Below are 22,921 nucleotides of genomic sequence, written 5' to 3'. Positions count from 1 at the left end.
CTTGCATATATTCAGGCGATAATATCGTTTAAATTTACGCTATTTTTAGTGTTCCTTTTATGTGCATTACTTTTCGTGTAAATTTCAACGACTTTTTCTATCTGTGAGGTGTGAAGACTTTTTATTCAACTTCAAGTTTTGTACAAAGTTTATCACATGAAGATCTGATATTCCTTGCCGTTAGAAGCCTTTTCAATAGCTTCCGTTTGTACTTAATAAGATGAAGGAGGAACCTCTGCAAGTAGTGTCCGGTATTGGGAGGTGTCCGGCGTTGGGAGATCTCCCCCTAAATAGTTAATGATCCGCCTCACGAAACGATCTCTCACATACGGGGCGATTTCTATAGTAATTTTCATAAAAACTTCAAACTGCTCGTACTCAGTTATATTATAACCAATTCAGTTGAAAACTTAGGAGGTTCAAAAAAACAGCAAATGTTATCGTTCAAGCATAAGGGAGCGCAAAAGTCAAAATTTCAATCACTTTAGGCTCTAACCAAAATAATTATCTTATGATCTATTTTACGTAGTTTACGTCGGGCGGTCGTATCTTGTATATAACCCTTCTGATTTTTTTATTTCTCCGGAGCTTGAATCCTCCACCAAACGTTTTCTACAAAGTTTTTGTGCAAGGGGACATATATATTACTGATTTGTTGTAGGGGGATTAATTGTGTGGGAATTTGGGTCCGTTTTTGCCCACTGTGCGCTGGAAGGAGGGGCAGCCGGTCAGACCGTGCGTTACGATTCATACAAACAAATTAAACCTTCCATACAAAAAGCATTACGAGGGGGAGGATGGAGGTTCAAAATCGTCAAATTTACCGTTACGTAATTTGTGAACGAACCCATTCCGGATATTCCAGAGGACCATTTGGTAGCATGAGTCACAATGTCAATGCTGTACTCAGAATATACATACGAATGCTTAAAAAAATATCGGTGCTTTGAATTGAAATTCATAAATTGGCCATTTTTATGAATGTTCTTGATTTCCGTTCCCTTAGGGTTTTTTTTTCACAAAATTCGTAACGCTGAATTTGATAATTTTGATACCCCACTCTCCCTCTCGCAACCCTTTTTTATGGAAGGTTTAATTTTTTTGTACGGACCGTAACGCTTGGTCTGACTTCCTCCCCTTAGGAAAGCGAGAAAGGCACTATCATTACTAGGTGTCTTGCACATATTGGATACGTTACGGATTCTCACTGATAATACATATTTATATTTTTGTAAGATGGGTAAAAACATTACTCCGGATAATCGAGCCTCCGGTTAATCGAGCCTCCAGATAATCGAGTCCGGCCTGTATAGAAAAAAACAGACATAGTCCCACGTCAAAAACATGCTTTACCATTTTAAACAGGCTCCATTCAGGATTCCTGATAGTATCTAAAAAACGTACTGTAATTACAAAAGAATTTATAAGAATCCAAAAGAAGTTCACATTAAGTTTTTCCTAAGAATTTTGGGAGGATGAAGTAAAGATATATTACATAAGTAATAAAAATAATTATTTTAGAATTAAAGAAATCAAATTTCACGAATACATGATGACATCAAACCTGGTTTATTTACGACCCATTCTAGCAACTTAAGTTTGAGACTTGTATTTTGTATTATTTTTTACTGAGAATGCGTTTGTAAAATCAGTTACAATTAAAACAATGTCTTGATAAATTCCCATTCTCTTTTCCCGGAATCAGATCGGTTAGGAATTTCTCCCAAGTTCATCACGTTCCGAATTGCAGTCTCGTGCGCTTAACTGCTCTTTATGGCCACTGCAATTAATTGCAGCTCATTTCTTCGGAGCATTAAAATTATCTTCTTCTGTTTCCAGTCCGACACCGAACCGAGAAGAAGCTTGTTAAGATAAAAAAAAAGGGAAAAAGACTGTCAAAATAACGTGCTGCAAATTAGTCCAAATTAATCCCGCTGCAGCAATTCTTGACTCGATGGGTCGTAACTCTCGTCGAACCCGTCCGTGGTGCTGTTGGGGTGCCTGTTGAACATCCCCGAGCAGCTCCATCCGAGAAGCATCGTTCGTAACAGCATGCAGAATATCATATTTTTCTGCTCCAGACAGTTACCCACCCGCCATGATGACGTTGGTTGGTTGGTTATGGACTGAGGAGAGCCCCGGTAGCGTTCGCTGCTCAAGCTGATGATGAGTATGGCCCTCGGCGTCGTCGGTCTGCCAGTCGAATGCTCACTTGCTTGCTTGCTTGATTGCAGCACCTAACGATATTACTGTATACATTAACCAACAAACCATGCGGTGTGGGAGCATTTCGACAAATTTCATGATTTGAACTAATGTATGGAAAATAATGAACCGAAAGCACGGAAAGTAGTCGTCCGCAGAACGCACTAATGCACTCCAATCCAGCGGATAGCTGGCGCAACAAACTGAAATTGTGTTTAATCAGACTATGTGTGTACCAAGTGTAGGAATCTATCACCGACTGTTGTTGTGTGGTCGGATAATTCACCGCCGAACCCGTCATCATTGCCATCTAATAACTGCTCGTCGGAGGCGGCGGTGGTTGCCATCATCATGAAAGTAGCCCACTAACGGATGCAATTTTCTTCGCGCCACAGCAGCATCCAATTACAACCGGGTAGCACCGCCCGCAACATAGTGGCGAAGAATTGAGCTATTTCACACGAAGATGAAGCCGTACGAATTGTTTGTTTTTGGTTGGTGATCGACTTGAAGTGTTTTATGTTTTCATTGGGGCGATCGTGAGGCATTCGGCTCAGATGGAAGCAAATAATGCGATTTCAAATCTCAAAATAAGAAAACAAGAAAAAATGAGACAAGACGGAAAGAAGACATGACGACAAGAAGATAAGAAGACAAGCAGACAAGAGGACAAATAGACAAAAAAAATAAAAACAAAACAAGAAGACAGGAAAGAAAGAAGACAAGCAGAAAAGAAAATAAGAAGAAAAGAAGACAAAAAGGCAAAAAGACAAAAAGACAAAAGTACAAAAAAACAGATAAAAAGATAAGAAAACGAGAAGACAAAAAACATTTTGAAAGAAATTCGTGTCAAGTACGATACACTGTAGACGGCCTTACAGTTAAGGTCGAAATACGTATCTGTAAAGATTACAGTGTGGTGGAATTGAATGGAGTTGTACTAAACTCGTCTAATGACAGGTTGATGTAAATAAATTTATATTGAGAGAATGACGTTGGTTAAGACCATTCGTTTATTTTTGTTTCTATTCCACTCATATTTCATTAGGTGGTTTCCAAAAACAAAGAAACCACCTCAGCCACAACAACCACTGTTGAAAACTAGGTCAAACCATTTCTCTAACATCAACACAACTTCCTACTAAACAATAACAACGAACAGCAGCACATCGTTCGTTGGTCGGTACAAAACAGAAGCAAGAGCAAGTAACAATCCCCTATGCAATAGACAATAACAATTTACCTCGATTTTGTTCATCACATCGTTGCTTTCTTCACTTCCACCGGAGTCCGGATCGGACCGGACTACTTGGCACGGCATAGGTTGCGAAGGTTGATCAGCAGCGGGAAGTGCCACTTAAAACTGCTGCGCGCTTCCAAGTCTAAACAACCGAGGAGCGAGCAAGGCAATCGAAACAAAGCCAAGGCAAGCCAGCGGGCATGAACAGCGAAACCAGCTAAATCGTCGTGCAGCATCTTTTTTGATTTATCACATTCACAAAAAGTAATCCCATCTGGGGGTATGCAGGTCTCCATGCGGGATCTAACCTCGCTCGCCTAGCAAGAGTTTGATTAAAGAAGTTCTTTTTCCCAAGACTTCGATTGGGACAGTGATTCATTTGCGCAAGTTATTAAACCGAGCTATCTATGTGTTCTGTTGCATTGAATCAACCAGTCATCGAATGGTGCTCTAAACAATTTTAGATAATATTTACACGTTTTATACAATTTATTCGCATTTTTTAATATTGAATGAACTACGCTTTTTAACTGTATGAAGCTTTCAATAATTCAATAAAGTTCAAATTAAATATCTATGTTTCTACAGAAGAAAATTTAGAACGCAATACGTCCATAGAACACACACAAATTTGTCCGAAATACGTGGAAAATTCTTAAATTTTAGTTTTAGCCATTCAAACTCCCATTATAACGAAGTGGGCTGCGGGCGCAGGACGGCGAATGATCATCGCACACGCGGACTGCGAAGTCGTGAGCTGCAGAGCGGCCATTCAACAATATCGCTGTTTGAATTCGAAGGCCGCCCAATCACCGCAGCCGGAGAGGCTGATTTCATTTCAATTGGATAAAACTTTGAACTTCGCGCTCCGAAACTGGGTTCGACAGTTGTGAGAGAATCGTATAGATTCGGTTCCATTAAAAGTAAGTCATAAGACATAGTTGAAGGCGGAAGGAAAAGTGAAACACAAGTTAACGGGGTTTGAGTTTTCATTTTCCATTTTTGTTCGCGTTTGTCGGAACGCAAGACAGATGGAAGTACAAAAAAGCCCGAGCAGCGAGAAAAAAATAAGTTTCAAAGCGTTTCTTATGTCTAAATACATTTTGGATAACAAAGAGATGAAGTATTGCAAAATAACTGCACGTGCACCAAAAAGTGAGAAAACTTTCATTGACGGTGACGGACCATTGATGGGTGAAATCATGTTGGAAGTGTTATTTAATCAACAACTGCTAGCAAATAATATTATTGAAGGGTTCATTATTGATTGTTCGATCGTCTAATTTTTCTTTATTTTATTGTCAAGTAAATTAATATTCTAGCTTGAATATTTGATTCACAGAACAAATCCCGATGAAATACCTATAAATATATATTTATACAAAATTTTAAGGAAGCCCAAGTTTAAATAATTATCCATTCAAGCTCATCAAATTGAGAACGGAAGAAAACAATGATAGAACTATCTTTCGATTTGTACACGTGATGTTTTTGTTCTGCAGCGATCTGTAGTTCGAAAGTACTAAGCGAATATGAACGGTTGCACAAGTCAATATCTCCATATAAAATAAATTGTAAGCATTGTCCTCATAAGAATTAACTCGTACCTAAACACAAATAAAAATGTGAACATTGCCTTCGTATGGTGTCATATGACGTTACGTTTCAGTTTCCGTGATGAACTTTGATAAAATATTAAAAATCACGTAAAATAAAGTCATAAAAAATCATCTAGCTTAGTTTATTTCTATTCGAGTTTACGCAAGACTGTCACGCCGGAAAGCTAGCACTTCGTTGATCTTCCTATTTGTCAGAATCTGGGAAACTAAACAGCTACCAACGGAATGGAAGAAAGGGGTAATATGCCCCATTTACAAGAAAGGCGACAAGCTGGAGTGTGAGAACTTTCGAGCGATCACCATTCTTAATGCCGTCTACAAAGTTTCGTCGTCTATCACCAATGGTAAATGAGTTCGTAGGAAGTTATCAAGCCGGCTTCGTTGACGGCCGCTCAACGACGAACCAGATCTTTACTGTACAGCAAATCCTCCAAAAAATCCGTGAATACCAGGTCCCAACGCAACTTCTTTTTACCGATTTCAAGGCGGCATACGACAGTATTGGCCGCATAGAGCTATGGAAAATTATGGACGAGAAGAGCTTTCTTGGAAAGCTTATCAAACTGATCAAAGCAACGGTGGATGGTGTGCAAAACTGTGCGAAGATTTCGTGCGAACACTCCAGTTCGTTCGAATCGCGCCGGGGACTAAGACAAGGTGATGGACTTTCGTGCCTGTTGTTCAACATTGCGCTAGAAGGTGTCATGCGAGCCGGGTGTAACAGCCGGGGTACGATTTTCAACAGATCCAGTCAATTTATTTGCTTCGCGGATGACATGGACATTGTCGGCCGAACATTTTCAAAGGTGGCAGAACTGTACACCCGCCTGAAACGTGAAGCAACAAAAGTTGGGCTGGTGGTAAATGCGTCAAAGACAAAGTACATGCTTGTGGGCGGAACCGAGCGCGACAGGACCCGCCTGGGAAGCAGTGTTACGATAGACGGGGATACCTTCGAGGTGGTCGAGGAATTCGTCTACCTCGGATCCTTGCTAACGGCTGACAACAACGTTAGTCGTGAAATACGAAGGCGCATCATCTGTGCAAGTCGGGCCTACTACGGGCTCCAGAAGAAACTGCGGTCAAAAAAGATTCCCCACTGCACCAAATGTGTCATGTACAAGACGCTAGTAAGACTGGTTGCGCTCTACGGACATGAAACATGGACAATGCTCGAGGAGGACTTGCAAGCACTCGGAGTATTCGAGAGACGGGTGCTTAGGACCATCTTTGGCGGTGTGCAAGAAGACGGTGAGTGGCGGCGAAGAATAAACCATGAGCTCGCCGAAATCTACGGCGAACCCAGTATCCAGAAGGTAGCTAAAGCCGGAAGGGTACGATGGGCAGGACATGTTGCAAGAATGCCGGACAGCAACCCTGCAAAGGTGGTGTTCGCTTCCGATCCGAAAGGAACATGACGGCGTGAAGCGCAGCGAGCGAGGTGGGCAGACCAGGTGCAAAACGACTTGGCGAGCGTGGGGCGTATTCGAGGATGAAGAGATGCGGCTCGAACCGTGTATTGTGACTTCAAATTGTTGATTCAGTGTTATCTGTTTAGATGCAGACTAAATGAATGAAATGTGGGAGATATTGATTTGAAAAATGTGTTGGAGGTAACCACTTTCCCTTCGATGGGACACGAACCCACAAACACTCGAACTCATATTCACATAGGATGAGTTTTCATTACATTGTAAACTAAATGATTCAAAATTAATGATTTTGTGTGTGTTACTTCTACGTGAAGTTAAACGATTTACAATGATATGGAAATGCTAATATCATCTTCCAAACTTAGACGTACATGTTCATGATAGAATTAGAGGCGAAAGTATAGAATTGATAGTTCCGTTAGGATATGGCAGGCATGAAGAATGTTTTTATTGAAGTCGATGAAAGCGAGCGGAGGGCAATATTTGTCTAAGTTTGGAAGATGATATTAGCATTTCCATATCATTGTAAAATGATTCTGTTTTGAGGCGTTGAGGGTTCGCCTTAGGCGACACACCTTGCCCCATCCTACCTTACTTAGATTTATTTTTACACTTTTTGATTCTCAAAAATGCAAATGGTAAATAAGGTAAACCAGGACATTCAACCAAGTATAGAATAGCTAGGTGACATAATTCAAATTGAATATTCTAGGTTTTCAATCATAATCAAGATTAAAATAGACTTGTCGTTCATCTAACGGTTAAACGCTTACGTATGCCATAATAATAGCTCTCCTAAATTTTGAGCTAGTTTGTTTACAGTTTTGTCACATCAAAATTGTCCATGTTGGCTAGTTATCTATAAGCATCATCTTTTCTAAAAAAATATTTTCGTAGTAATTATCATATAAGTTTCAAACTGCGTATTTTCAGTCAAGCTACACGGAATTTCGCGGAATTTGAGCAATGCGAAATCTTATTTCTCGATTTCGTTTCGTAAAATTTTCGCTAGAAAAAACTAGCTCTTAACGAAGTTTAACGGAATTCCGCGGAATTTCGTAACAAATTCAGGCTTAAACCATACTGTCTCGTACGGTCATATAAAAAAATAATCTGCGCTGCTGAATATTAGTTATATATAAAGGTGTTATACAAATTTTCCTTATAATCCCATTCTGAGTTGAGGAATACGTATTTAGTTTTCTTCTATAAAACGTCTTGACTGTTAGAAATCAATACCAAATTTGCAAAACGACTTGTCTGCTTTTGCAAAGATTCAAACGTCGATTTGACGAATCTGATAGCACTCCCACGCAAACCAACACGATCAATACGTAGACAAAGGCTCCGGCTACATGTTGAAGGTGTAGGTTTGCGTGAGAGTGCAATCAGATTCGTCAACTGAATGTTTGAATCTTTGTTTACAAAAGCACATAAGTCGTTTTGAAAATTTGGCATTCAAATTTTCAACAGTAAACGAAAAGTACACAGTAAAATATTCGGAAACAGAATGTGTACCAGTTCATAACTTTAAGTTGGCTGTCAAAACAAATCGAAACGAACTTCACTGCATTTCATGCAAACCGCAGCTGGCACCTATTTTATTCATATAAGCATCAACTTATGAAAACAAAGCAGCCTTTATGATGCTACATTTCATCGCTGTAAGTGTATGTTTCTTACTTCTTCTGACGAGAAATCTGTGATGCGAACTCAATCTTCAACAATTCTGTCTCGAAAGAGATTCCGTGTCATGTAAACGTAAGCTATCGTTTATTCTGAAGAAGAGTAATTGAACCATCACGCTTAATCAGTTATACCTAGTTTGGCACACCTTCAAGAAGTAGAATTACTCGAGTGGCGAACAAGATAGGCGGTCACTCTGCGGACCGAGGTTCGATTCCCTGTGATGGCCCTATTTTTTATTTCCTATTATGAACTACGAAATTACAGCACGTGTAAATTTAAATCAACCTATAACTTTATGTTGTTGAACTCGGAGGTCAATTTGTTAAATCGTCTTGAACGGAAATTTACAGGTTTTGTTCAATCTGTGTATCTTTAACTATTCTATCCTATTTTTTAAAAGTGAAATAAATGTAATCAGACATGAGTCAAATCAGTATAACTTTATCAAAGAGGCAAAGGCGTGGATTCCTAGGGCCCTTTTGAAGTCTTTTTAGAGCGCCTCTTTCTTATTAAAGGCCGATTTCTTCACCTCTGCGGCCTCAAACCAGGTTTAAGCGCAACATTATTATTAAACGAAGCATTGACTTTGCGTTTGATTGATTTGAAACACGGTTTTCGTCTTCAAGTCTTCAACATAACTTCGTTTACAGCAAATATATAGTTGCTTATCAAGGTGGCTTCACATGAACTACCCTTTCAACTAAGCAACGATTTCTTTCTCGTGGCGCTCACGGAGATGCAGAGCATTCCTCGATCTCTTATAATAATGAGTGTCAAACTCTTTTCCTGGATTGACTGTAAGGGCGTGATCGGCTCATACTGTCCATAGCAGCTTCTACATACGGCATCCATATACAGATGTGCTGAAGATTTTGAAATTGGTGGGCGAAAACTAAGGTGAGAGCGATTTCTGGGTGTCTTACCCTATTTTTATATACTTACTGAACTGATTTAAAATTGAACAGATTCGGGAGCACACACTCCACGATGAACTCTTTTGAAAGTGGCGTAAATGCTGGGGTATTGCTTTATCGCCAATGTAAACGGGAACGCGACGATTTATCACAGACTGCTTCTTCTGTTACTATAACTCTATTGGCCGCAAAGCAGTTATTTAACTTTGGAAAAATGAAATCAGAATTGCGTACATAATGTAAAGCCAATTTAATAAAAATTTCGTTTCGTTTTGTTAGGAAAAAGTTTGTTATCGCAAACCCTTAGGTATATTTTGGATAGCTATTAACTAACTTGTCCAACTCTTACAGAAATACTTCAAACTGACTCCAATGATCTTGTTTTGCAAAATCATGCAGTTTGAGATGTCGCAAGCAGGGCTTTATAAATGATAAAAAACTGGTCATGGAGGAGCACTATTTCGAAAAACTCCGGAACATGTAAAACTTGTCCAGTAACCCTTCAAATGAGCTCCATTGATCTTGTTTTGCAAAATCATGAAGTAATCATCATGAATTCAGTTTTGATTGAGTTTTCATGATGGTCTCCACTGAACTAGACCTGTGCGCCGAAATATTTGTGAATATTTTTACATCGGCCATCCTCCACTAGGACATTGCCGCATCACAGCACATAAGTTCATTGGAAAGTACTTCGGATATAATTCCAGAAACTCATTTAGAAATTGCACAAGATTTTTTTTTTTTATTCCTTTATTTATTTGGTAGGCACTCTGTGTTATTTAACCGCTACTGTGCCGTGATCTACTGTGGTATTCTGCTGCCAGAATCCACACAGAATCTATTTTTAGATTTTCCATTATTCATTGTTGTTGTCGTTGCTGGTCCATCTCACCGTGAGTCCATTGTGTCCATTTGTCCGTGTCGTGAATTCAATGATCGTTGCGCATTGTTCGGTTACCATTTATCCGGGTACGTTGGAGGAATGCCTCCGAGAAGAACAATTTGTCAGTCGTCATCAGGCAGTCGTAACGGCAAGGGCGCTCCCCAATACGCCACCGTATAAGGCTGCGCATCCGGCGACTGACGAAGGTTTTGGTGGAGGGGCTGGGAATCGAACCCATGACCATTCGCTTGTAAGGCGAACGTGTAGCCAACTACGCTACCGGACCCCCCTAAATTGCACAAGATATTCCTCAGAATATTCGAAAAATGAGTTCTAAGAATAAATTTAGAATTTCCCTTATGAACTCCTCCAAGAATTCCCTTGCAAATTTATTTGGGTACAAGCAGACCTAACGAACTTCGTTTCGCCTCGAATCATCTTAAGAACCTTTCCCGGCCCTAAAAACCTCAGCATACAAATTCTCACGCCGATCGGTTCAGTAGTTTCCGAGTCTATAAGGGTCAGACAGACAGAAACTCATTTTTATGTATATAGATTTCTTCGGAAATTCTTTCAAAATTTTTTCATTGGAAATTACTTTAGGGATTGCTTCGGAAATTCATTTGAATACTTTTTTAGGAATTCCTTTGAAAATTTCTTCAAGATTTCTTTAGAAATTACCCCTGGAAAATCATTCAAGAATTTATATAGGAAGACCTATGGACACTGTTTTAAAAATACATTCGGAAATCCATTTAAGAAAAGTCCTTCGGAATTTGATTTGTGTTTTTTAGAATTTCTTCTAGGAATTTCTAATAGAAATTCTTCCAGTAATTCCTCAAAAAATTTCTTTGAAAACTCTAGGGAAATATTTTCGGTATTCTTTCGAAATTTTCCTCTGGAATTTATTTAGAACTTTCTCCAGGAATACTTTCCGAATATCCTATAGAGATTCCTTCGGACATCCTCCGGAAATTCTTTTCGCAACTCTTTCAGAAATTCCTGTAGACCTTCGAAAATTTGTTTTAAATTTCATTTAACCGTAGTGTGGCCGGCAAAAAAACACCCTTAACAGGCCGGCAGGGTACCCGGGTACCCACGAAACTGAAATGCTTACATCTCTGCAAATTTACAACCGATTTCAACAATTTTGGGCTTATTCGATTCAGAATTTCTATAAATATGTTGTCAGGATGAACCGATCCGGTCAATTCAATGCCTGGAAAATCCAGATTTCCAGGAACATGTCCTGCATAAATGATACTGATCGTGGATTTCGGTAGCTAATCAGCTATATGGCAATCACACTTCTTGAAATTTCATCACTAGATTGATTTTTATCGATTTGGGTCCATCAGAAGTGCAGACTTTCGATTGGCCATTCCAGAACAGGTTCCTCGAGGGGTCCTAGGTGGCCATGAATATAGTTTATTTGTTTATTTGTTTATTTGGAGCAATGGAACATCAACAATATGGGTATCAAACTTCATGAAATTACCTCTTGCGTATGTTCTTCATGATCCTAGGCTCACCAGACAAGTTGACTCCGGAGTGGCCATTCTGGAACACGTTCCCCGGGAGCCGGGTTCGACGAAAAACATTTCTCATTGGAACCCCAACATTATGGGTGTCAAACTTCTTGAAATTGTCTCAAGCGTTTATGTCTGATCTATTTGGGTTCATCAAACAAGTTCACCCCGGATTGCCAATTCCGGAATAGGTTCCCTGAGGAGTCAGAAATGATCATAAAAATTTTAAGAGCCGCATTTTGTTTTAAATCAATTTATCTAGCAATGTGAGTGCAAAATCAATGCAAGGACCACTCTTTGACGCCGGGTAACCAGCCGGAGACCCACCATAAGATTCCAGACACTCGGAGATATGATCGATTCCAGAAATTCTTCTAGGCAGATGTGACTTTTCATAAACCGTTTGTTTTAACATTGTCACATAAAAACCAATACATGCACTACTCTTCGATACTAGGTGGCCTCCATCTGATACTACGAAAGTTTGTTCTAGAAATTTGCGCCTTTTTTTATATACAACCCGTTGTAAAGTAATGTCCAGGGCCATCAATTGATTCCAGATGGACACTAAGTTATCTTTGGGTAGCTCCGAATCATCCGAAGCAATAGTTAATTATTTAAATACGTCATTTGTTGTGAAAGCAAAATTAATGCAAGGGCTACCTGGTGGTCCCCAACTGGTGCTCCAGAAGTGCAGGGACATCCAGAGCAGTGGTCAATTATTGCAGTTCGTTCTAGAAACTTTCGAAAATCGTTTGTAATAGCAGTACAGAAGTCTTTGCTCGCGCTTAGAATCATAGGAGCGTAACTGTATTGATCGATTTCTCTTCATCGATTTTATATTTACTTCAGGCAGAAGATGCAATCATCCTTCATTACAACCATGAACTCGTCGAAGATAAATCGATCAAAACAGTTACGCCCTTATGATTCTAAGCGCGAGATTGCGAATATCATTTATGGATCCCGAGTGGCCACCAAGAAGTCCTACTGAAATACCGGAAATACCGAAGCAATCGTCATTTCTTACATTTTGTTTTCCACAGTTGCGTAATCGTGAACATTTTCTTTGTAACAAAGTAAAAAGAGAAGGAGAAGAGAGCGGGCTTGGTAGTCATAAGGCTACTGCTTCTGCCTCATACGCGGGAGGTCGTGGGTTCAATCCAAGGTCCGTTCCATTCTCCTACTTTGTATCTTTCTTTATATTTATCTCTAGCAATCGCTAGAACTGGAAATGGACTTCCATACCATTTCCATTTCTATTCCTATACCTTCAACTTTTCAACAAGATTTTATTCATTAAGACAATGTTTTGTCAGATGAATTTAAAAGCAAACAATAAACAATAAACAATAAACTTGACTATTGAAATTAACTAAAGAGCTCGTTTCCTACATCCAATTAGAAATTCCATCAGTTGCTTTATATCTATAACATTGGCAGTTCGTTAACCAAGACGGACCTCTGTCTCTCGAACCCTGACCCAGAAATTCCAATAAAATCCGTACGAACTCGTGGCAAGTGCAGAGGTATATTCGGCTTGCAGTGGGCGAGTGATTGCATCATCATTTCATCCCCCTTCTCTACATTGACTTGCATTCTGAATCCACTGATAATCTGTGTGAAAAAAAATCTGTAACTAGATGCGCTCCCTCAGTAGATGAAGAAACTGGCTAGTCTTATCAGTTTCTTCGTTCTAGTTTTAAAATCTACCTGTCTGGCCGTGAAGGCCCATCAACGACGGATGAGATGTACAGCCTGAAGATGATCCTTTATGAATTTCGGGAGTACAACTTGCAGACTCACCATCTGTCTATTGATTTCAAAGCAGCGTACGATTCAGTGAAAAGAAATTAGCTGTGGTAAATAATGTCTGAACATGGTTCTCCGGCGAAGCTGATTACGATGATACGTGCAACGCTTGATGACTCGAAATAAAGTATTCGGGTTGCAGACGACGTATCAACCGCGTTTGTGACCGTGGAGAGATTGAAGCATAGTGATGCGCTTTCAAATTTATTGTAAACTAGCAGAATTTTAGGCGAAACTTCGAAACGAAACTTTTTCATTGATTTACGTTTTATTGGTATGTATCACAGTCAAAAAATCCTGAAAAATCACCCTAGCGGCAATAGTGCCTTTCTCGTTCATTTCAAAAAATAATATTTTGGCCATAAATTTTGATCCATTGTGGTCCGATCTGACCAATTTTCAATAGGAAACAATGGGAAAGCATTCCCCGTCGAATGCAACTTGTTGCAAGCAAATCGGTCAACGCTTTGTTCCAAAAAGTGTGTGTATAATGACTAGACATGCCCAAAGAACAAAAATATTAAATAAACTCATTATTTCGAACAATTTTGTCAAAATAATTATAAAAACTGCCTTAAAACGCTATTAAAAACAAGTTAAGGGACAAGTAAAACGATTTTGAATGATTTATCAATAAAATGAGGGTGCCCATAACCGAACCAATAAAGGTGCCCACAACCGAATTTCGCAGCCTTTTTGGAACGAGAAGAAAAAAAAAATCGCGCAAAAATTTTGATAGCAATCGACATTGGGCCTCAAAATAGATTAAATTTACTGTGTAAATACGCATTAGAACTCACTTTTTGAATTAAATCCTTTAATTTATGACACTTTGAAAAAGGCAAAAAAAAACTTTCGTGTTGTTTTTCTTGTACGAAAAATTTATTTGTTTCTAGTTCAAAGTAGAGATGCCCATCCGGTTTGATATTGAGCACAAAACATCATGCTATTATAGCAAACAAATGACGGTTGTCAGAATGACAGCATCTCTTATCTGTCAAAAGATACATAGGGGTGCCCATAACCGAACGGTGCCCACAACCGAACCTCCTCCTCTATTGCTGCTGCAAATAGGGGCTTCCTCGAATATTGGAAACGAAAGTTGCTCTGATTCGTAAGGATGTAAAAAGAGGCGGACAGGAAAGCTTTTGATGTTTTCGAGCGAAAAGTGCTACGTACAATTCTTGATGGAAAACTAGAAAAAGATGTGTGGCGCAGACGTATGAATCACGAGCTGTATCAAGTGTATAAAGAAGAAAATATTGTTAATCGTATAAAATACGGCAAACTCCAGTGGGCCGGTCACTCAGTGTGAATGTCGGAAGAAAGAATAGCAAAAACAATATTCACCAGAGATCCGGATTGAGGCCAGTGACTTCGCTAAAGACCACGAACACGCTTGCTGCTGCACGCTGTGGAATCAGACCTGGGAACCCTAAACGTTTATGAAAACTGGTGGAACATCACCCAAGATAGACAATTGTGGAGCTCTACCAGACGTCAGTCAAAGGTTGTTTAGAGCTTCAAGTGAAGTGTCTTCACTTGTCATAATACGATTTCGTACTATCCCATTTTATTCCATCACTTGAAGTGAACGAACGATTTATTGAAAGTCGCAGCATTATTGGATGTATTGTGGCTATCCGCTTAGATTGCATCAATTATGCTCTCACATTTCTCAACAAGCGATTTCTAAAAACTCACAACTTTCTAGGACGACTTAAAAATTGGCACAACATCGAAAGTTCCGAAGCTTCCAGATGCTCACCTAAAGGCCACACGTTGTCAATGAATAATACTCCAATTGTTTTTATCGCACACAGCTACTAGGGCGAGTTTCTAGAATTGATTACCTTTTCGGCTATTCCGGAGCTTCTGGAGCACCACTTAGTGGCCTCCCGGGGTCAACGTTCGGTTCTTGAAATGATATTGGTCTCATTTGGATGCATAAATCGTTTTGTGAAACAGTACGGTTTACGAGGATGAATTTAAAAATTAGCCCTTTTCTCAGAAAATTCCGGAGTTCCCGGAGGACCATTTAGCGGAGTTTTGCTCTCACATTCATAACAAACCATGTCCCTATGTGTCCCTATTGTGGATATGACAGAGTTTCAACCTCCTACTATGAAAATTAATTTAGATATCGCGAATTGAATTCCAAAAAGGTACCCAGCCGGCCACACAAGGGTTAAGAATTCTTTTGGGAATCGCTTCAGAAATTATTTCGAGAAATATTTGGAAATTTCGTTTTTAAATTCCTTCATTTTTTTAAACCGTTGTTTAGGTGTTTTTTTTATTGAGAATTAGTTTAACACTCAAAAAGCTTTGGAAATTTCTTCGAAAACTCCTTAAGAAAATCCTCCAAATTAGAATTCTTTGCGGGATTATTCCTACAGGAATTTGGTGTGGTTTAGTGAAGGAATTTTCTAAGGACTTCCTGGAGGAAGTTCCAAAGGAATTTCTGAAAAAAATTACAAAAGCCTTTCCGGAGGGTTTTCTGAAGAAATCCCTGGACGAATGTCCAAATTAATTCCTGGTGGGTTTTCTAAGGAGAATTTCGAAGAAATTGCTTGTGGAGATTCGACTCAATTCTTGAAGGAAAAATCGAAAGAGAACTTGAAAAGATTCTCCAACTAAATCTTTAAATGAATTTCTAAAAGAATAGGGTAAGGGAGGTATTTTGGACCACCAGTTCAACGGCTCATATTTTGGACCACTGAGTGCAAATTCCTCTTGGTGGTCCAAAATAAGAAACTCCGTAAGAGTGATCCAAACTACATCCTTTACCCTATGCGAAGATATCCTGAAAGGAATTTACGAAGAAATTTTTAATTGAATATCCTAACAAATAGCTATTAGAATTTACAATGAAAATCCTATTATTATCCAGGAATTTCTGTGAAATTCCGGATAGTTGTAAATAAACTAGTTTTGACTATTCTCAAGAATTCCTAGGGAATCACTGCAAAAGTGCCTTCGAAAATTTCTATAAATTTTTATTATAAATGGTTTAAATAATTCCCTAGGAAATACATTCAGGAATTATTTCGGTAAGTTATCATGAAACTCCTTCAAGAATTCGATCGAGAATTACTCCAGGCATTCCTTGAAAAAACCTCCACAAATGAAACCAGGTTTTTCTTTGAAATTTTCCCCAGGAATTGCCTCGGAACTTCTTAGGTCTATCTTAGGTAATTCTACTGGAAGTTCCTTCAAATATTCTTCTAAGATTAATTCTAACAATTCCATCAGGAATTCTCTCAGAAATTCTTTATGTAATACCTACAAAACTTTTTTTAAATAAACTTTTCTATGTAGATGGATACACCTTTCCACAGTTGTAATGGATTTGACGAGCAACTTGCACAATTTCCAAAAGAACTCCTGAAAGAATTACCGATATTCTTAAATTTCTTCGAAACCCCCAACTAAATTCACCAAATGGGACACTGGCTTTCTCGCATTTTGCAAAGACACCAATCTTATATGGTGCTGACATGGTTCGATGTACCATCTTTTTCATAACTTTTAAACGCAACGGTCGATCCTCATCAAATTAAATAGTGATCAACTAGGCTTTGCCCTCTGTCAAATGAAATTTTATTCGCCGAAATTTTATCAATACCTCTTAAAGATGATTAAAATTGGGTTCCATTCCACTTTTATTTCAAAATTGTCGTGGCTCAATTTGGAGAAAAAATATTACAGCATTAATTTCAGAAAAATGTGTATCTTAAAGTAATATTTAAGTTTGATCAGAAATAGATTTTTTTTTAAATATTCAGTCATTTGAAAATTGCATTCTCTCGTTTATTTTCATTATATCATTACCGTCTACCCAGCAACCCACATGCATTATACAAGGCCCATTCTACAAAATTCAAACTTTATTCTCAAAATGAGGAGCCGTTTTGCAGAGGAGAGAAACCAAATTTCTATGGAAAGACGTACTTTTGTGAATTAAATTCCGTTTTTCACAACAAATGAACGCGCCAAATGAAATCCAGCAACCCGCATGCATTCTACAAGGCCCATTCTACAAAATTCAAACTTTATTCTGAAAGTGAGGAGTCGAAATTCAGCTTTGCAGAGGAGAGATACTAAATTTCTATGAAAAGACGTAGGGGAACATACGGCTTTGACAGGTTTTGTTCTATTATTGCCAGGGGGGTATTTGTTGACCGAATTTTATGAAATTTGGCCACAATATTTTTTGATATGCAAAGAATGTTTAGGCCAAATTTGAGCAAAATCAGTCATTAAAAACCCCCCTGCCAATAATAGAACAAAACCTGCCAAAGCCGTCATTCCCCCTACTTTTATGAATTAAATTCCGTTTTTCACAACAAATGAACGTGCCAAATGAAATCCAACAACCCACATGTATTCTACAAGGCCCATTCTACAAAATTCATACTTTATTCTAAAAATGAGGAGCCGAAATTCAGCTTTGTAGAGGAGAGAAAACAAATTTCTATGAAAAGACGTACTTTTGTGAATTAAATTCCGTTTTTCACAACAAATGAACTAGCCAAATGAAATCCAACAACCCAAATGCATTCTACAAGACCCATTTCACCAAATTCAAACTTTATTCTAAAAGTAAGGAGCCGAAATTCAGCTTTGCAGAGGAGAGAAACCAAATTTCTTTGAAAATACGTATTTTGTGAAATAAATTCCGTTTTTCACAACAAATGAACGTGTCAAATAAAATTCAACAACTTATTTAGATTTTGTACGATTTCGTCAATATAATTCAAACCTCTTTTAAAAAGTTATAACCGAAAACCAGCTTTACAGAACAGAGAAACCAAATTCCCATAAGTTCCGTAGTTCTGTGAATTTAAACCCGTTTTTCTCAAAAACTGGACGTGTTACAAAAAATCTGAATAGGGTAAAGTACCCAATAGTGGACCTCCAACCAATAGTGGACCCTCTATCCATTTTTGCATTATTACAGCACAATGTAAACATTTTGCTATGAAATTCCATCGAGAGAACCTACCTTACAATCCTATGATTTCATTACATGCATTGGAAATGCTATGGAAAGTGAAATTAGATGATTTTTCACAATTCTATAAAAAAATAAACACGAGAGTGTCCATTATAGGAATATTTTGGGGGGTCCATAATAGAGAAGAAGAACGTCCCGAAATGGAACATAAAAATCAAATGAACTGTCGACTATAGGGAAGCAAATTCCTATAGGGCGAATTCAATCAGACTTTAAAATGTTAATTTCAAAGAATAACGTCGTGTATTTGAGTGTTTTATGCATGTATCGTGGAGAGGAGATGCAGAACTTGGTATTATATGTCAAGCAGAAGTAATATGTTGAAAATTTCTACTCCTTTTGACAAAAAGAGCAAAATTTCGCTACTAAGGGGTCCACTATTGGGCATTTTACCCTACATGACTGAATTCAGCGAAGAAAAATCTTTCAAGTACACTGAGAATGGTTGAAGGGAGTAAAACACTGTTGACTAGTATCACCCCTCACAGGGGGTGACATTGGGCCAAGTACAATAAAGTTCAGCAGTGACGATGCAACGATTCAATCGTTAATTAAAAATAATTGCCTACATTAAGGCTCTTACCAACTATGTATGGCAAATCAACCATAGGCTTGGCCCAATCTCACCCCTTTTTAGCGTGCATTGCTCGATGCTACGAAAAACCAGAACCGCTATATAGGGGAACTGGGGGTACGTTAAGGAAAATGCCATTTTTATCAATGAAAACCACCATTTCAGCCAGTTTTCATCAGCGCATACTGAAGAACAGCATATCTGCGACTGACTACCGATAACAGATATCTAATTGTCCATTTTATTGCACAGAAATTTGATTTTTAAAAAGCACCCGAAAAAAAACCATGCGGGGTGAGATGCGCCAGTGGATGGGTTAAAACGCGCATGTGCTTATCGTACTGATTTTCATTTTAATTGCCTACATTAAGGCAATTAACCGAATGTTTCAGCTGTTTCGGTCATACGAAATGAGCATGGGCGTAATGCCCCACACCGACCTCAGAAGTTTGAAGGCCCATAAAATCGTTTTAAAACCATTTTTGACGACGATTTCGTGTGGAACATAAAGAACACGAGTAAGCAGCATGGCTCATGGCTCAATTATTAATTTATCAATGTATAACAGCGAAAGAAAGACTAAATTCCACCGAACTAGAATTGCATCAAAACACGCAAAAATCGTTTTTTCGAGTTTTTCATGTATAAATAGAGAAAAATCATGAAATATATGTATCCAATGGCAATATTTTTCATTGCTTTATCGTATAGACTATTGAAAATAATCAAAATGGGGATATTTAACCTTATTCAGGGGTGGCGCGTTTTAACCCCTATGGGCGTGCTACCCCCACTTCCCCTAAATATTCATAAAATTCGATAAAACAACAACAGATTATCGTAACATGATAACCAGGTATCCATCGATCTAAAAACTAGTTATGTAATAGATTTGTGGGGCATTACTGACACTATTTTAATACGAATTCATTCGATCAATAGTTTTACATTCAAATTCCAAGCATTATGGTACGAGCACAATTAGTTCTTAGAATTTGTTTTGTGATTTCCTAGACGTGAATTTTACTATAATTTTGAACCGTTTGAAGTTTTGATCAAAATTCGTAACAGTTTCTGAGATATTAGGAGTTGAAACATTTTTCGTTTTTGGCCCAATCTTACCCCCCCCAGTGTCACCCCGAACGACGGTATATCAGAAAGTTGAATCGACAACACCTCGACAAGTGTAAATTATTATACATTAATAATTATATAATATGTGAAATTGAAAAAAAATGATAAGCGAGGAAATATTTATAATATTGAACTCTTGGGTTAAATAAAATAATAATTTTACTGATTTAATTTATTGTATGTACCTACATAACTTACCTAATATGTCGTTATGTAAGAAACACAAATGACCGAATTATTCGCTGTTTGTTTTCACACGATCTTCAAGCTTACATCAAACTGGCTTCGATTCAAATTCCAAATTCTTTCACGACCCCAGAACTGTTATTGAATTGAAACTGATATAACGAAATACCGCCAACACGCAAACATCAGCCAGTTACTTTTGTTCACCAGGCAAGCACATATTCTTCCCGATCGAATCACGAACCATCGCCTTCTTTCTACGGGCAACCAGCATTTATAGTGGCAATCAATCAATTATCAGTGATCGATCTCTTCCGACAGTACGTGAATTACCAAACACTTCAAACTACTGTTGGAATGTACGATTTGAACACTTTGACGAAGAGCACACCACTAGACGACACCTAAGTGGAGGTCAGCTTTCCACTTAGCAAACCATCGAAAATTGTACAAACTCGTCACATCAACGCACTAATGGAAGCATCTTTCCTCAAACAACGGGTTGAATCTTTTCTATAGCCACTTGTGATCTTTCCGCGAAGGAGATTCTTTTCGAATCACTTCTTTAAGGTTTTGCTTCGCACTTGATTCCTCTTCTCACTCGAATGCACTTTTTTCCCTTTTTTCATTTTTGTTCTTCGAGATTTTCTTCACGCCACATTCATTCGTCTCAAAACGGAAAGTATCGGAATGTACCCAAAATGATATGCACGCACACAGTCTTTAAGCGCGGCGAGGTCTTCCCTTGAGTCACGACTGGCGATTGCCCAATCAGATTACATCGCATCACAGTCAACAGCGATGGAAGAGATTTCCTCCCAACTGATAACACATTCACCCAAACAGAACACCTTCCGGAGCGTACACAATGCTGCACTATAGCTGGAGCGCATTTCTTCGCCACGCTTCTTCACACACTACCTGATGACATCAACCATCAACACATCACTCACAACGGAGAACCACCAATCTCGACAGACGGCACAAAGAGCGTGGACGTAGCTGACTGCACACTGGTACGAGTTGAACACAACTGAGCGTCCACTGCCGGAGAGCTTGTTTTGAACCCAACCAACGCTGGCAGCATAAAAGCATCTGATGGTCTCGGTCTGTCTGGACATGGAAGTGCATCTCGTGGCGGTGCCTGCCGCTAGGAGGCCGAAACGAACGAACGATAAGCGCGACCCGAAGGCGCCGACGATGGAAAGTGCAACAACCAGTCGGGTGAACTTCGGCTAGCACGAGTGCAGACACGAGTGCCGAAGTAGAATGTAAACAAGTGGTTCATTTTGGTTCGGAACGGGCGAAATGTGCGTAGTTCTGGTGGATTTGCTAGCGCTGGAAGGTTGGTGGTCCTGCAGTCGTTCGGGTTCATTGGATAGTAGGCGAAAATTGAGCTAATTCCATTCGATTGTGATTTTTCTGTGATTTTGTTGCATTTAACATGCATATCTACTTATTCAGAATGGAATATAATCGAATAGTACATAACTTTCGTTAAAGACGAAAAATTCGAATAAGATTTAGGTATTGGCTCTGAGGCAACGCATTTGTTCGTTTGCGGGAACATAAAATGTAAATAAGCCAATTAAATTTGGTAAAGTTTAAATTAAAATTTTATGCTGTTTGCGGTAAATTATTGATGTAACGATGATAATATTATTATAACTCTTTTTATGATAAAGGTTATTGTATTTTGTAGAGCAGAAAGTGACTTTTTTCGTCCATTCCTAAAGCGAGTTTTTCATAGCAAAAAAAGTAATCAATTGTTTGAACTTTGAACAAAATAATGATTTATTCTTCTATGTAATACTAGAAATGTAACATTCAAAACATAAACCTTCTAGGAACTTATCAAAAATGCCCTTTCAATTTTGTTTATTTTAGGCACATTCATTGGATATTAGCGACATCATCAGCCATACAGCCAGAGGATCCGAGCTCATAGTTAAGGGAGAAAAATCAGAAGGGTTATATACGACCGCCCGACGTAAACTACGTAAAGTAGATCATAAGATAATAGTTAACTTGCTTAGAACTTAGAGTGATTGGAATTTTGACTTTTTTGCTCCCCTATGCTTGAACGATAACATTTGCTGTTTTGATGAACCTCCTAAATTTTCAACTGATTTGGTTGTAATTTAACTGAGTACGAGCAGTTTGAAGTTTGTATGGAAATCGCCCCGTATGTGAAAGATCTTTACGTGAGGCGGCTCATTAACTATTTAGGGGGAGATCCCCCAGCGCATGACACCTCCCAATACTGGACACTTCTTAAAAGGTCACTTGCAGAGCTCCCTCCTTCAGCTTATTAAGTACAAAAGGAAGCTATTGAAACGGCTTTTAACGGCATGGGATATCAGATCTTCATGTGGCAAGCTTTGTACAAAATTTGAAATTGAATAAAAATGCTTAAAATTTTGATGTTTCGCTTTATTTTAGAAGGTTTGAACCAACAATATTAAAATCAATCTAATGCATTTGTAATGTAAAGTAAAGATGGTATGTAAAGATGGTCCAAATTGGTCCATATTAGCCATATTTTAAATAATAATGATGATTTGTTAGATGTACCATGTAATTCTGGTGTTCGGACATTGAGATTTTTCATAGCCATTTTTTACACCTGTTTTGTTACACTTGCTTCAATTCAATTGTTTCTTCTTGCTGAGAAACCCACAGA

General features: G+C 38.5%; 1 protein-coding gene across 2 annotated transcripts in view; it reads right to left on the bottom strand.

The window, feature by feature from the left end:
* Positions 1-21,345, bottom strand: part of LOC134212494 (homeobox protein 2) — a 477,571-nt gene extending 456,226 nt beyond the window's left edge. Inside the window, exon 1 of one of the 2 annotated variants that reach the window (XM_062690426.1) lies at positions 20,251-21,345. The gene's annotated coding sequence lies outside the window, so the exon portion shown is untranslated. The remainder of the gene's footprint in view (positions 1-20,250) is intronic. The other variant, XM_062690425.1, reaches the window with a different exon arrangement.
* Between the last annotated feature and the right edge of the window lie 1,576 nt (positions 21,346-22,921).

This window comes from Armigeres subalbatus, chromosome 2 (genome assembly GCF_024139115.2).
Source record: "Armigeres subalbatus isolate Guangzhou_Male chromosome 2, GZ_Asu_2, whole genome shotgun sequence".
Lineage (NCBI taxonomy): Eukaryota > Metazoa > Arthropoda > Insecta > Diptera > Culicidae > Armigeres > Armigeres subalbatus.
The sequence above is the reverse complement of the archived record's forward strand: the minus strand, read 5'-3'. Positions and strand labels throughout refer to the sequence as shown.